Below are 12,856 nucleotides of genomic sequence, written 5' to 3'. Positions count from 1 at the left end.
AGAAAAGGGAAGCCACAGCATGTAGAGGAAACCTAGTTAAAATGCTTTTTCAACAGATCAGTGACAATGGTGGGGCTCCTTGGAGAACGATATTTTAATGACAGCATATTGAATCACTGGAAGACAAGTTATTTCCTAAATCGTGTTAGCTCCCTCTCTATTTTCATTCTTTATGCCAAAATAAATTCTAGACACATGAGTGATTTAACTTTTTATTTTGAGACAAGGTCTGGCTCTGTTGCCCAGGCTGGAGTGCAGTGGCACGAACACCCCTCACTGCAGCCTCAACCTCTCAGGCTCAAGTGATCCTTCCCTCTCAGCCTCCCAAGTAGCTGGGACCACAGGTACACACCCCACCTTGCTAGTTTTAAATTTTCTATAAAGATGGGGTCTCCCTATGTTGCCCAGGCTGGTCTTGAACTCTTGAGCTCAAGTGATCCTCCCTCCTTAGCCTCCCAAAATGCTGAAATTACAGATGTGAGCCACCTGTAATTAACTTTTAAAAACGAAGTCACACATAAAATTAGTCAACTACAGCAACAGATTAGAATACAGTATTCACAAACTGACCCATGATTTTACTGAAATTTAGAATATGCAAAAGGTGCCATTTAAAAACATGGATTATTTAATAAATGGCAGGGTAATTGTCTTTTTTTTTTTTTTTTAAGGTAAACTGTGACACACACATAAAGCACCAGAGGCCTGAGCAATATAGCAAGACCCCATCTCAAAAAAAAATTTTTTTTTTTAATTAGCTGGGTGTGGTGGTGTGTACCTGTGGTTCTAACTATTCTGGAGGCTGAAGTGGGAAGATCACTTGAGCCCAGGAGTTTGAGACCATTGTGAGCTATGATCACATCACTGCACTCCAGCCTGAGTGACAGAACTAGACCTGGTCTCTCAAAAAAAAAAAAAACTGAAAGAACATACATCAGACTTAATATGTGAATAGCTCTGGGGAAGAGAATATAATTTGGGGAAACAGAGTTTCACTGTCAATTTTTACATTTCTTATGAGCATGTATTTATGTATTAAGACTTCTAAAATACAAATTTTAATTTTAAAAAGCCACACATATATAATTACAAGAAGATGACTGGGATACATATAGAATATAAGTCCAAGAAACCATGAAGGAAAGGATCAATAATTTTAACAACCAAAACCAATAAAAGTTTCTATAAAACCAAAAATATACCATAAAATGAAAAGACAACAAACTTGAAAAACCATGTGCAATATCAGGGCTAGTTTCCTTAATTCACAGAGAACTCTGAAAAAATCAGTATGAAAATGGCAACCTAGTAGAAAAGTGAGCGAAGATTACATTCACAGGAAAACACAGAGCCAATAAGCAAATACAAAATGGAAGTGTAAATCAAAACAATCTTACACATATCAGGAGACTGGTAAAATTAATTCATCCAGCCAGGCACAGTGGCTCACGCCTGTAATCCCAGCACTTTGGGAGGCCACGGCAGGCCTGACCTGAGGTCAGGAGTTCGAGACAAGCCTGGCTGACATGGCCAAACCCGGTCTCTACTAAAAATACAAAAATTAGCTGGGCACGGTGGTGGGTGCCTGTAATCCCAGCTACTCGGGAGACTGAGGCAGGAGAATCGCTTGAACTCAGGGGGTGGAGGTTGCAGTGACCCAAGATAGTGCCAATTCATTCCAGCCTGAGCAACAGAGCAATACTCCATCTCAAAAAAAAAAAAAAAAAAAATTAGCCAGGCATGGTGGTGTTCGTCTGTAATCCCAGCTACTCAGGAGGCTGACACAGGAGAATCGATGAACCCAGGAGGTGGAGGTTATAGTAAGCCGAGATTGCACCACTGCACTCCAGCCTGGGCAACAGAGCAAGACTCCATCTCAAAATAATAATAATAATTCAGCCTAGTTAATTTGAATATCCATATTCAAACAAGTATGCAAAATTTCTGTACAGCATGTTTACTGGAATACCATAAGAGCAAAGAAAAAAGTAATGCAAAGTATTTATCAGTGTTGTTTCAATTAAATGATGCCATGAGTACATAAGATCCTATACAGCTGTTAGAAAAATTAAGGTAGATTTCTACGTGGTGATTTGGTGAAACAACCAACATATAGTGAGATGAAATCAAGCCATAAACAGGGCAAACCTTTTCATCTAATATCCTTCTAGATCTGCCTGCCTGAGCTAAAGGTAGAAGGGGAGGTGAGGATTGGAAGGGGAGATAGGTATGTGGCCCCAAGCTGGAGAGGCTCACTTTCTGGAAGGTGAGCAACACCATGTGTAAACTCTACTTCACAGTTTTGTCTGAGGCCACTCTGCCCACACCTTTTTAAAAAAAAAAAAAAAAAAAAGGTGATTAGCTTTCACGTTTGATTGTATCTATCTAACACAGAAAACGCTGAGTAAATATAACCTACCCTTATATATAAAGTTCACCGGTATGCCGGGCACGGTGGCTCACGCCTATAATCCTGGCACTTTGGGAGGCCGAGGCGGGCGGATCACGAGGTCAGGAGATCGAGACCATCCTGGCTAACATGGTGAAACCCCGTCTCTACTAAAAATACAAAAAATATTGTGCCACTGCATTCCAGCCTGGGCAACAGTGAGACTCTGTCTCAAAAAAGAAAAGTTCACCGGTAAATTCCTGTTTCTCAACTGTTTTTTCTTTTTTTTTTTGTTTTTTCTTTCTTGAGACGGAGTTTTGCTCTTGTTACCCCAGTTGGAGTGCAATGGCGCGATCTTGGCTCACTGCAACCTCCACCTCCCAGGTTCAAGCAATTCTCCTGCCTCAGCCTCCCAAGTAGCTGGGATTACAGGCATGCACCACCACACCCGGCTAATTTTTTTATTATTAGTGGATACTAATAATACTGTGTTGGTTACAATGAAGATATTTTACTAAGATTTTCTTATTTTTTAAAAATTTGAGACAGGGTCTCACTGTGTCACCAAGGCTGGAGTGCAGTGGCACAATCACAGCTCACTGTAGCCTCAACTTGCCAGGCTCTAGCTATCCTTCCACTTCAGCCTCCCTAGTAGCTGGGACTGCAGGCACCTGCCAACATGCCTAACTAATTTTTGTATTTTTGGTAGAGACGGGGTTTTGCCATGTTTCCCAGGTTGGTCCTGAACTCCTGAGGTTAAGAAATCCACCTGCCTTGGCCTCCCACAGTGCCAGGATTATTGGCATGAGCCAACAAGCTGGCCTTTTACTAAGGTTTTTATAAAACAAATTCAAATACAGAAATGACCACCTCTGTAGCCTCTGAACACAGAACTTTAAGAAAGCACAAGCACACTGGCTTTCATAAAGAAAGGGAGATTTGTTTTTATCACAAGTCTTATAAAATTGTAAAATATGGCTATTTTAAAATATCTTTTTAATTCATTAAATTAACAAAATCAGACTCCACCACCACCTCTAAAAAAAAACAGAGCTTCTGGAGGGCAGAAATCTTAGTCATCATCATCTCTGAACACCACCTATACTGCTTAGCCACAGCACTCACAGAATAAATATTTACTGAATTCTTGACAATGTTTATTTTCTCTATATCTATATGTGCCAGGAACAAGTAAATCAACTAGAATTTTAAATTATACTTCAGTCTTAATTAGCCTCCAGTAAAATGAGAAAGTATATTTATAAATAGGACATTCCTCAATAGTGCTACACTTCTGTGGAACTTTCTTCCTGTAAACTTCAGCTGTTTTAAGTACTACTTGGTTTTCAGTTAACAGTTTCCATTTTAAAATCACTGGGGTTTTTTTTTTTTGAAAATAGGATGAACACAGTTCTCTTTTGATGAAGACCCAAAAACAAGTGTCAACACAAACCAGCAGCTAGGCACTAGAAGAAAAAAACTTAACCAGTCCCACCGCACATTTAAATCCCGTGGTCTCCAGAGACATTAAGAAGCTGCTCTATCCTAGGCAAGACAGAACAGTGTTACTGAATCAGAATTTTAGTAAATCTGCCTCAATGAGGTCTTTGATAGAAAGTAATGTAAAACAATGTTTTGTCTTGTATGTTTCATACACTTGTTCATCTCCCCAATATATATCGCTAATGTTAGAGAACAACGGCAATACCAAAGTCACAGGGGGCTTGATCCTTGAGGACAAGCAGCTTCAAGACTTGTTTCTCAAAAACGTGCAACAGGTTACAAAGGTCTAAGTCATGAAAACATAAATAGTTTACTAAGAAAATTCAAAATAGCCAGGCACGGTGGCTCACACTTGTAATGGCAGCATTTTGGGAGGCCAAGGAGGGTGGATCATCTGAGGTTAGGAGTTCAAGACCAGTGTGGCCAACATGGTGTGAAACCCAGTCTCTACTAAAAATACAAAAATGTGCTGGGCATGGTGGTGCAAACGCCTGTAATCCCAGCTGCCTGGGAGGCTGAAGCAGAATTGCTTGAACCTGGGAGGGTTATAGTGAGCCAAGATGGCACCATTGCACTCTAGCCTGGGCAACAAGAGCAAAACTCCGTTACAAAAATAAATAAATAAGGGAGGGATTGCATTGGGAGTTATACCTGATATAAATGATGAATTGATGGGTGCTGACGAGTTGATGGGTGCAGCACACCAACATGGCACAAGTATACATATGTAACAAACCTGCACGCTATGCACATGTACCCTAGAACTTAAAGTATAATAAAAAAATAAAATAAAATAATAAATAAATATAAAGAAAGAAAGAAAGAAAGAAAAGAAAATTCAATAGAATCGAGGAGCAGTAAGGGAAGCAAACATAGGCATAGATGAAATAAAAGAGACAGTAAGTTGATAATTATTGAAGTTGCGTTATAGGTTCTGGGGAGTTTCTATGCTACCCTTTTTTTTTTTTTTTTTTTTTTTTGAGATGGAGTTTTGCTCTTGTTGCCCAAGCTGGAGTGCAGTGGCATGATCTTGGCTTACTGCAACCTCTACCTCTCGGGTTCAAGCGATTCTCCTGCCTCAGCCTCCAGAGTAGTTGGGATTACAGGTGTGTGCCACATGCCTGGCTAATTTTTTGTATTTTTAGTAGAGATGGAGTTTTGCCATGTTGGGTAGGCTGGTCTTGAACTCCCAACCTCAGGTGATCTGCCTGCCTCGGCCTCCCAAAGTGCTGGGATTATAGGCATGAGCCACTGCACCTCGCCCCTATGCTACTTTTTAAAAATATTTTTATATTTCCATAATAGTCACTGAATTTGCTAAGAATTGTTTGAGAGCTTCAGACATGTTTGTTTATTTTGCCCTTAATGCTACATATAAGTGACTTTTTATGTAGCATTAAGGGCAAAATAAACAAACATGTCTGAAGCTCTCAAACAATTCTTAGCACAGAAAAGCAGTGAAATAACATGAATGTTGAGAAGGCAAAAAGCAATTCCCCTTATTCTGCAGATCCAGGTCACTTTCTCTCCTCTACAACTAACACAACCTTTCCTGTAGAATTTGGCAGTAATAACTCAGTTGAGTCATACTGTTGCTACATGTGGTGAGGGAATTTTCCAGTGCTGTTAACCAGTTTATCATTGCTGTTAGAACCTTAAACACTCCAGCTCATGTAAGCTCATGAAAGAGACAGAGGGTGTTAAAATAGCTGATAGAGTCTCTAAAATGTTTTTTTGTTTTTTTTAATTTATTTATAGAGACAAGGTCTTGCTATGTTGCCCAGGCTGATCTTGAACTCCTGGGCTCAAGTGATCCTCCCACCTTGGCCTCCCAAAGCATTGGGATTACAGGCGTAAGGCACAATGTCCAGTCCAAAAGTAAGACATTAATATTAGGGGAAGCTGGGTGAGGAGTATACAGTAACTTTGTATTACCTCTGCAACTTTTCTGTAAGTCTAAATTTATCCCAAAATGAAAATATTTACTTAAAAAATGTCAAGTCCAACAGACCTTTAAAATATAAATAAATGGATGGGGGGATTTTTAGGGCAATGAAACAATTCTGTATACTACTACGGTGGTAGATACATGTCATTATACATTTGTCAAACTCCATAGGATGTACAATACCAAGAGTGAACCCTAATGTAAACTATGACTTTAGGTAACAACGACTTTTCAATGTTTGGTTCGTTGACTATAACAAAGGTTAACACTCTGGTGTCTGATAGTAGGGAAGCTATGCATGTGTGGGGGCAGGGGATATATAAGAACTCTATACTTTTTTTTTTTTTTTTTTTGAGACGGAGTCTCACTCTGTCACCCAGGCTGGAGTGCAGTGGCGCGATCTCAGCTCACTGCAAGCTCCGCCTCCCAGGTTCATGCCATTGTCCTGCCTTAGCCTCCCGTGTAGCTGGAACTACAGGCGTCCGCCACCACGCCCAGCTGATTTTTTTGTATTTTTAGTAGAGACGGGGTTTCACCGTGTTAGCTAGGGTAGTCTCGATCTCCTGACCTCGTGATCCGCCCGTCTCGGCCTCCCAAAGTGCTGGGATTACAGGCATGAGCCACCGCGCTCGGCGAGAACTCTATACTTTCTGCTCAATTTTCCTGTGAACCTAAAACTGCTCTTAAAAAAATGACATTTAAAAAAAAAAACTAAAAAACTGGATGTGGATCAATGAAACAAGACTGGCCAGGAGTTAAAGACCATTGAAAATGGGTAACTGAAAATTGTTGAGCCCACTTTTGTGTATATTTTTTAAACCTATAATAAAAAGTGTTTTTACAAAGCTTGTACCCTTAAGAATTACATTTCTGCCGGGCGCGGTGGCTCACGCCTGTAATCCCAGCACTTTGGGAGGCCGAGACGGGCGGATCACGAGGTCAGGAGATCGAGACCATCCTGACTAACCTGGTGAAACCCCGTCTCTACTAAAAAATAAAAAAAAAATTAGCCGGGCGAGGTGGCGGGCACCTGTAGTCCCAGCTACTCGGGAGGCTGAGGCAGGAGAATGGCGTAAACCCGGGAGGCGGAGCTTGCAGTGAGCTGAGATCCGGCCACTGCACTCCAGCCCGGGTGACAGAGCGAGACTCCGTCTCAAAAAAAAAAAAGAATTACATTTCTATCACTCTGTCCTAAGGGACTGTCTGAATTGTGCATTACTGAATATTCAAAAAATTATAAAGAACCCAAATGTTAGTCATTAAAGCTATGGTACATTCGAGCAATGAAACATACTATGTAGTAACATGGTATAGCTAGCAAAACTGGCCTCTTGTTAACAACATCTCTATAGGAGATTTGGCTTATTCTGCTAGGCTATTCCATTGAAAATAAAGAAGGGACATACCTGAAAAGGGTTAAACATTCCCAATTTTGTTGTTATTGTTGTTGTTTTGAGGCTGAGACTCACTCTGTCACCCAGGCTGGAGTGCAGTGTTGCCATATTGGCTCACTGCAACCTCCACCCCCTGGGTTCAAGTGATTCTCCTGCCTTAGCCTCCCGAGTAGCTGGGAACACAGGCGTGTGCCACCACACCCGGCTAATTTTTACATTTTTAGTAAAGACAGAGTTTCACCATGTTGGCCAGGCTGGTCTCAAACTCCTGGCCTCTAGTGATCTGCTCCCTCAGACTCCCAAAGTGCTCGGATTACAGGAGTGAGCCACCGCACCTGGCCACATTTTATAACTTGGGAGTTTCTGACTCTTGCTGCTCATACTCCATTGTCATAACAGACAAAAACTGAATGTGTGACGTGGAAAGTTCTTTTTCTTTCCTTAAGTTAATCCTCCCTGGTACCCACATCAAAACATAACAGAATAGTGTAACCTGACTGTGAGCTTATCTTCTCTATACATCTTCCAATCCATTCCTTACATTTAAAAAAGAAAAAAGAAAAGCGGTATTCTAAGGACCCAGAATTACTGCAACTGGATTTTTTCCTTATTTTTCTCAAGGCCGTAGTATAAAAATATGTACCCTTATTAAACCTCTCTACTCTTTTTGCCAATCCCTGGTTTCCTCTCTCCTTCAGAAAGGTTAGTTCCCCACTCCTTTTCCAAGAGCAACAATACTAAGAGATTCATTTCCCTCCTAAGAAATGAGTCAGAATTCCAGTATGCTCAGTGTGAAATTCCTGTGATTAAGGTTTTCAAAAATATGTAGAATTACTACCTACCAAGAATTTAAACTTGGGGAAGAATTATTATACATTAAACTCATTACACCGGTTATTGTTAAGATGATCAGGTACTGATTTTTTTTCTTATTTTCCTATGTTTCTATACATATTACTTTTTAAACCAAATTATATATTTGCATATGTGTAAATATTTACATATATGTACAAATTTGCATACATGTGTAAACAACAGATACTACCCAAAATAAAAAGAAAATGCTGCTGTGGAAACTCCAATAACATTAGTAACTTAAGGCTAAGTTTTTATCGATGGAGAGATGTTTGCAAATAGTCCCAAACTTTTAGTATTTGAAAGAGGACCTAAGTGGCCTGGAGACAGAAGTAGTAAGGAGACTTTTTGCTGCATACGATTGTGTTTTCTGAAATTACACCATTTGAAGATTTAACTATTCAAAGAGTATTAACTTTGTAAAAGAATAATCTTAAAGTTTCTTGTTCTTCTCTCGACTATAACCATTATCTATAGGGATAAATAATTATATATCAATGTACTCGAACTGAATATGCTAAATTGTCTTTCCATCATCACTGAAGTTGTTGGTTAGAGATCATAAAAGGGATTGTAACTCTGTAGGTAAATGTTACAAAATTAACCATATCCCATCATCAACGAAGATATTAAAAAGTATATAAACAGGCCCTATCATGGATACTTCTAAAGTCAGCCTTTGACCTAAATCTGAGGCAATCATTGTTTGCAAAAATCAGTTTTCAAAGTTTACTTTTCCCTTCCCTACTTACCGTCTCTCTGGTGGAAGCTTTAACAGCGGAAGAGAATCTAAACAGTGAAACAGTGTATCTGAAACAGTGTATTTACCATAAACTACTAATATTGGTATAGTATTTTGTTAAATTAAGTTTAAAATAAAAGCAAATGGAAATTCATTTTTAAATTCGTTTTAAAAACACATGTAAGACAGAAAAAAATCAGGAAAATGACAATGCCTAGTTTTGTTTTTTATCTTTTCCCAAGGTGCATCTGCAATCAAATACATCATCTGGATGCTTACCATAGTTGAGATGACAAAGGAAAAAATGGTAGAGAAAGGTGAGAAGTAAGAGAGAATATTACCCCTGCCAAAGCAAGTCCACTTCTTCAGAAATAACAAGTGGAGCCAGCATAGAAACTTAAACTATCAGTGACATCAAATCCATGACCACTCAAGTCTTGGCAAATACAGAAAAGGCCCCCAAAACATCAAGAGAGGAATTATCACCAGGGACTGCTCAGGAGAACTTACACCATCAAGAAAAAGGAAAATTTATTCACTCAAGCCCAATTCATTTGAACACCTTGATACTGAACACTGCAACAGGCATGGGAAAAACAATGATGAGCAAGATGTGATCACCTCCAGATAACCTCAGTCTAATTATAATGGGGCTCCAGGAACTGCACTTAAAAGCCCCAGAGTATTGGGAGGCTGAGGCAGGTGGGTCACAGGGTCAGGAGTTCAAGACCAGCCTGGCCAAGACGGTGAAACCCCATCTCTACTAAAAATACAAAAATTAGCCAGGCATGGTGGCGGGCGCCTGTAATCCCAGCTACTCAGGAGGCTGAGGTAAAGAACTGCTTGAACCCGGGAGGTGGAGGCTTCAGTGAGCCGAGATCGTGCCACTGCACTCCAGCCTGGGCGACAGAGCGAGATTCCGTCTCAAAAAAAAAAAAAAAAACCGCCCTCGAGTAATAAAACTCACTCATTCTCATTCTCTTTTACCCACTGTCACTGATTATACTTCCCAAGCAGCAAGTATCATTGTATAATAGCTTTTATATTTTTTAGGTCTGGTAATTTACAGAAAGGACTGCACACTTTTTTCAACCTGCATGTTGGACCCTGAAGGGCTGTCAAGTCCCCCTGTTGAGAAGAAAGTGAGTGTGAATAGACTCAGTGGGAAGCAGCATTATGGAGTAGAGATTTGGGCATAAAATAGCAGCAGGGATACATATACGCCACATACCCACCTCTCCTGGCTGTGAGATCCTTTATAGTCCACAAGCCTGTCTTTGGAAAATATATATTATCTCTAACCAACAAATTAAGTGATGATAGAGGGTAAGACAGGGTTTAGACAATTTAGCATATTCAGTTCAAAAGAAAATTGAAATATAATTAAATATATATTTTGAGAAAATTTAGATATAATTAAATATATATTTTGAGAAAAGAGATAAATTTTCTCAAAAAATATATAAATATATATTTTTAATTAAATTATTTATATTTAAATACATTTATATTTAATTATAAATATATATTTAATACATTTATATTTAATATATATTTATACATATTTAATACAATGTATTTATGTTTAATATATTTAATATATAAATATATATTTTAAAGAGAGAGATAGGGACTCACGCTCTGTTGCCCAGGCTGGAGTGCAATGGCAATCATAGCTCACTGCAGCCTCAAACTCATGGGGGCTCAAATGATCCTCCCACCTTAGCCTCCTGAGGAGCTGGGACTACAGGCGCAGGCCACCACACTCAGCTACTTAAAAAAAATATTTTTGCTGGGCATGGTAGCTCATGCCTTTAATTCCAGCACTTTGGGAGGCTGAGGTGGGAGGATTGCTTGAGCCCAGGAGTTCAAGACTGGCCTGAGAAACAGCAAGACCCCATCTCTATTAAGAAAAATATATATTTTAAAATAAAAATAAATTTTTTTGTAGAGACGGAGGTCTTGCTATGTTGCCCAGGATGGTCAACAGAGCAAGGCCAGGCTGATCCTCTGGCCTCAGCCTCCCAAAGTGTTGGGATTATAGGGGTGAGCCACTGTGCCCAACCTGGAATATACGGAATATAAAAGTGCTTGCGGCCGGGCGCGGTGGCTCAAGCCTGTAATCCCAGCACTTTGGGAGGCTGAGACGGGTGGATCATGAGGTCGGGAGATCGAGACCATCCTGGCTAACACGGTGAAACTCCGTCTCTACTAAAAAATACAAAAAACTAGCCGGGCGAGGTGGCGGGCGCCTGTAGTCGCAGCTACTTGGGAGGCTGAGGCAGGAAAATGGCGTGAACCCGGGAGGCGGAGCTTGCAGTGAGCTGAGATCCGGCCACTACACTCCAGCCTGGGCGACAGAGCGAGACTCCGTCTCAAAATAAATAAATAAATAAATAAAAGTGCTTGTGAGCTGCTATGTACTATAGGAATGTAATGAAAATGATACTTTACTATTACTGTTTCTACAACAATCCACTTTTATGTGGGAAGTGGTGAGTCCTGATGACCCTGTGTTAAATTTTTAAGGCCAAATGTCTTCCTTGTCCTGGCAGGAATACACAAGTTTGTAAAAAACAGTGTGCAAACACATACACACATACACAATTACAACCAGCAAATCAGTTTATAGAATTGTCTGAACAAATTCCCCTCAAAATATATTTATATATCAAAATTGGAATCACAAATAAATGGGGAAGGGATTCCAATTTCAATAAATTCAGTGCTAGGAAAACCTACAGTGTTATAGCTCTTTCAGAATTTGTCTAGCAGGCTTTCCAGTTTTTGCTGGAAAGCTCCCCAGAAAAAATTCCAAAAAGAAAAAGAAAACCTACTAGCAGTTAAGAAAGAAAAAAAAATCAGCAATTCTACCAGATAAGTAAGGTTAACATTTATTTGATATTCAGGGAAGGACTTCCTACAGATACATACAAACTTTGCATCCATTAAAGTACAGAGAAAACGCAAAAAAGATAAATACAATGAAAATATCAAATTTAGGACACAAGACTGTGCATTTTAAAAAAATCCCAAGTAAAATTTAAAAAGCAAAAGAATTAGGGGAAAAAAACACCAAACATTCCACTAATATAGCTGGCAAAGACATTTTAAAAATAAAGAGCAAATGCAAACTAATTCTTTAGTAAGATGGAGCCATTTATACACTGAATTGGAAATTACAAACTATGATAACTTTTCTGGCAATACAAATCTAGATGTTAAAAAACATGCATGCCCTCTGAGTAAGTCCAGTTCTAAGCCTATCAAGGAAGATAATCTGAAATACAAAGATTTATATACAAAGACGGTTATCATGCCTTTAAAGTAGTGAAAAATAGGGATAATCTAAATATCCAGCTAAAAAGAAATATTTAAATTGTGATACACACTGTAAAGAATTATACAGCCAAATGTTTCTCTTTTTTTTTTTTTTGAGAAAGGCTCTTGCTGTCACACAGGCTGCATGCAGTAGAGCAATCATGGCTCACTCCATCCTTGACCTCTCAGGTTCAAGTGATCTGATCCCAAGTGGCTGGGACTATGGGGGCACATGTTATCATGCTTGGCTTTTTTTTTTTTTTTTTTAAGTGGAGACGCGGTCTCATTATGTTTCTCAGGCTAGTCTTGAACTCCCAGGCTCAAGCGATCTTCCTGCCTCAGCCTCCCAAAATGCTGGGATTACAGGAATAAGCCACCACACTCAGCCTCATTTTCTTTCTTGATAATATAAAGGAATGATCACAACATAATGTTAAAAGTATATTAAAAAGGGCATAAAAATAAACATAGCAAATGCATGTTTTAATTTATTTTTATTAATTTATGTTTTGAGACAGAGTCTCCCTTTTTTGCCCAAGCTTGAGTGCGGTGGCACATCTCGGCTCACCGCAACCTCCGCCTCCTGGGTTCAAGTGATTCTCCTGCATCAGTCTCTCAAGTAGCTGGGATTACAGGTGTGTGCCACCACACCCAGCTAATTTTTTTTATTTTTAGTAGAGACAGGGTTTCTTTTTTTTTTTTTT

General features: G+C 39.4%; 1 protein-coding gene and 1 non-coding gene across 9 annotated transcripts in view; one reads left to right on the top strand and one right to left on the bottom strand.

Moving 5' to 3' along the window:
* The window catches only part of SMIM14 (small integral membrane protein 14), a 75,497-nt gene that overhangs the window by 46,055 nt on the left and 16,586 nt on the right, over window positions 1–12,856 (bottom strand). The gene's annotated exons all lie outside the window — the stretch shown is intronic.
* LOC111550948 lies at window positions 11,573–11,634 on the top strand. The gene has a single exon (XR_002734209.1). It is a non-coding gene; the product is annotated as a U7 small nuclear RNA (small nuclear RNA).

This window comes from Piliocolobus tephrosceles, chromosome 3 (assembly GCF_002776525.5).
Source record: "Piliocolobus tephrosceles isolate RC106 chromosome 3, ASM277652v3, whole genome shotgun sequence".
NCBI lineage: Eukaryota > Metazoa > Chordata > Mammalia > Primates > Cercopithecidae > Piliocolobus > Piliocolobus tephrosceles.
Note: the sequence above shows the minus strand (reverse complement) of the source record. Positions and strands in the feature narration are given on the sequence as shown.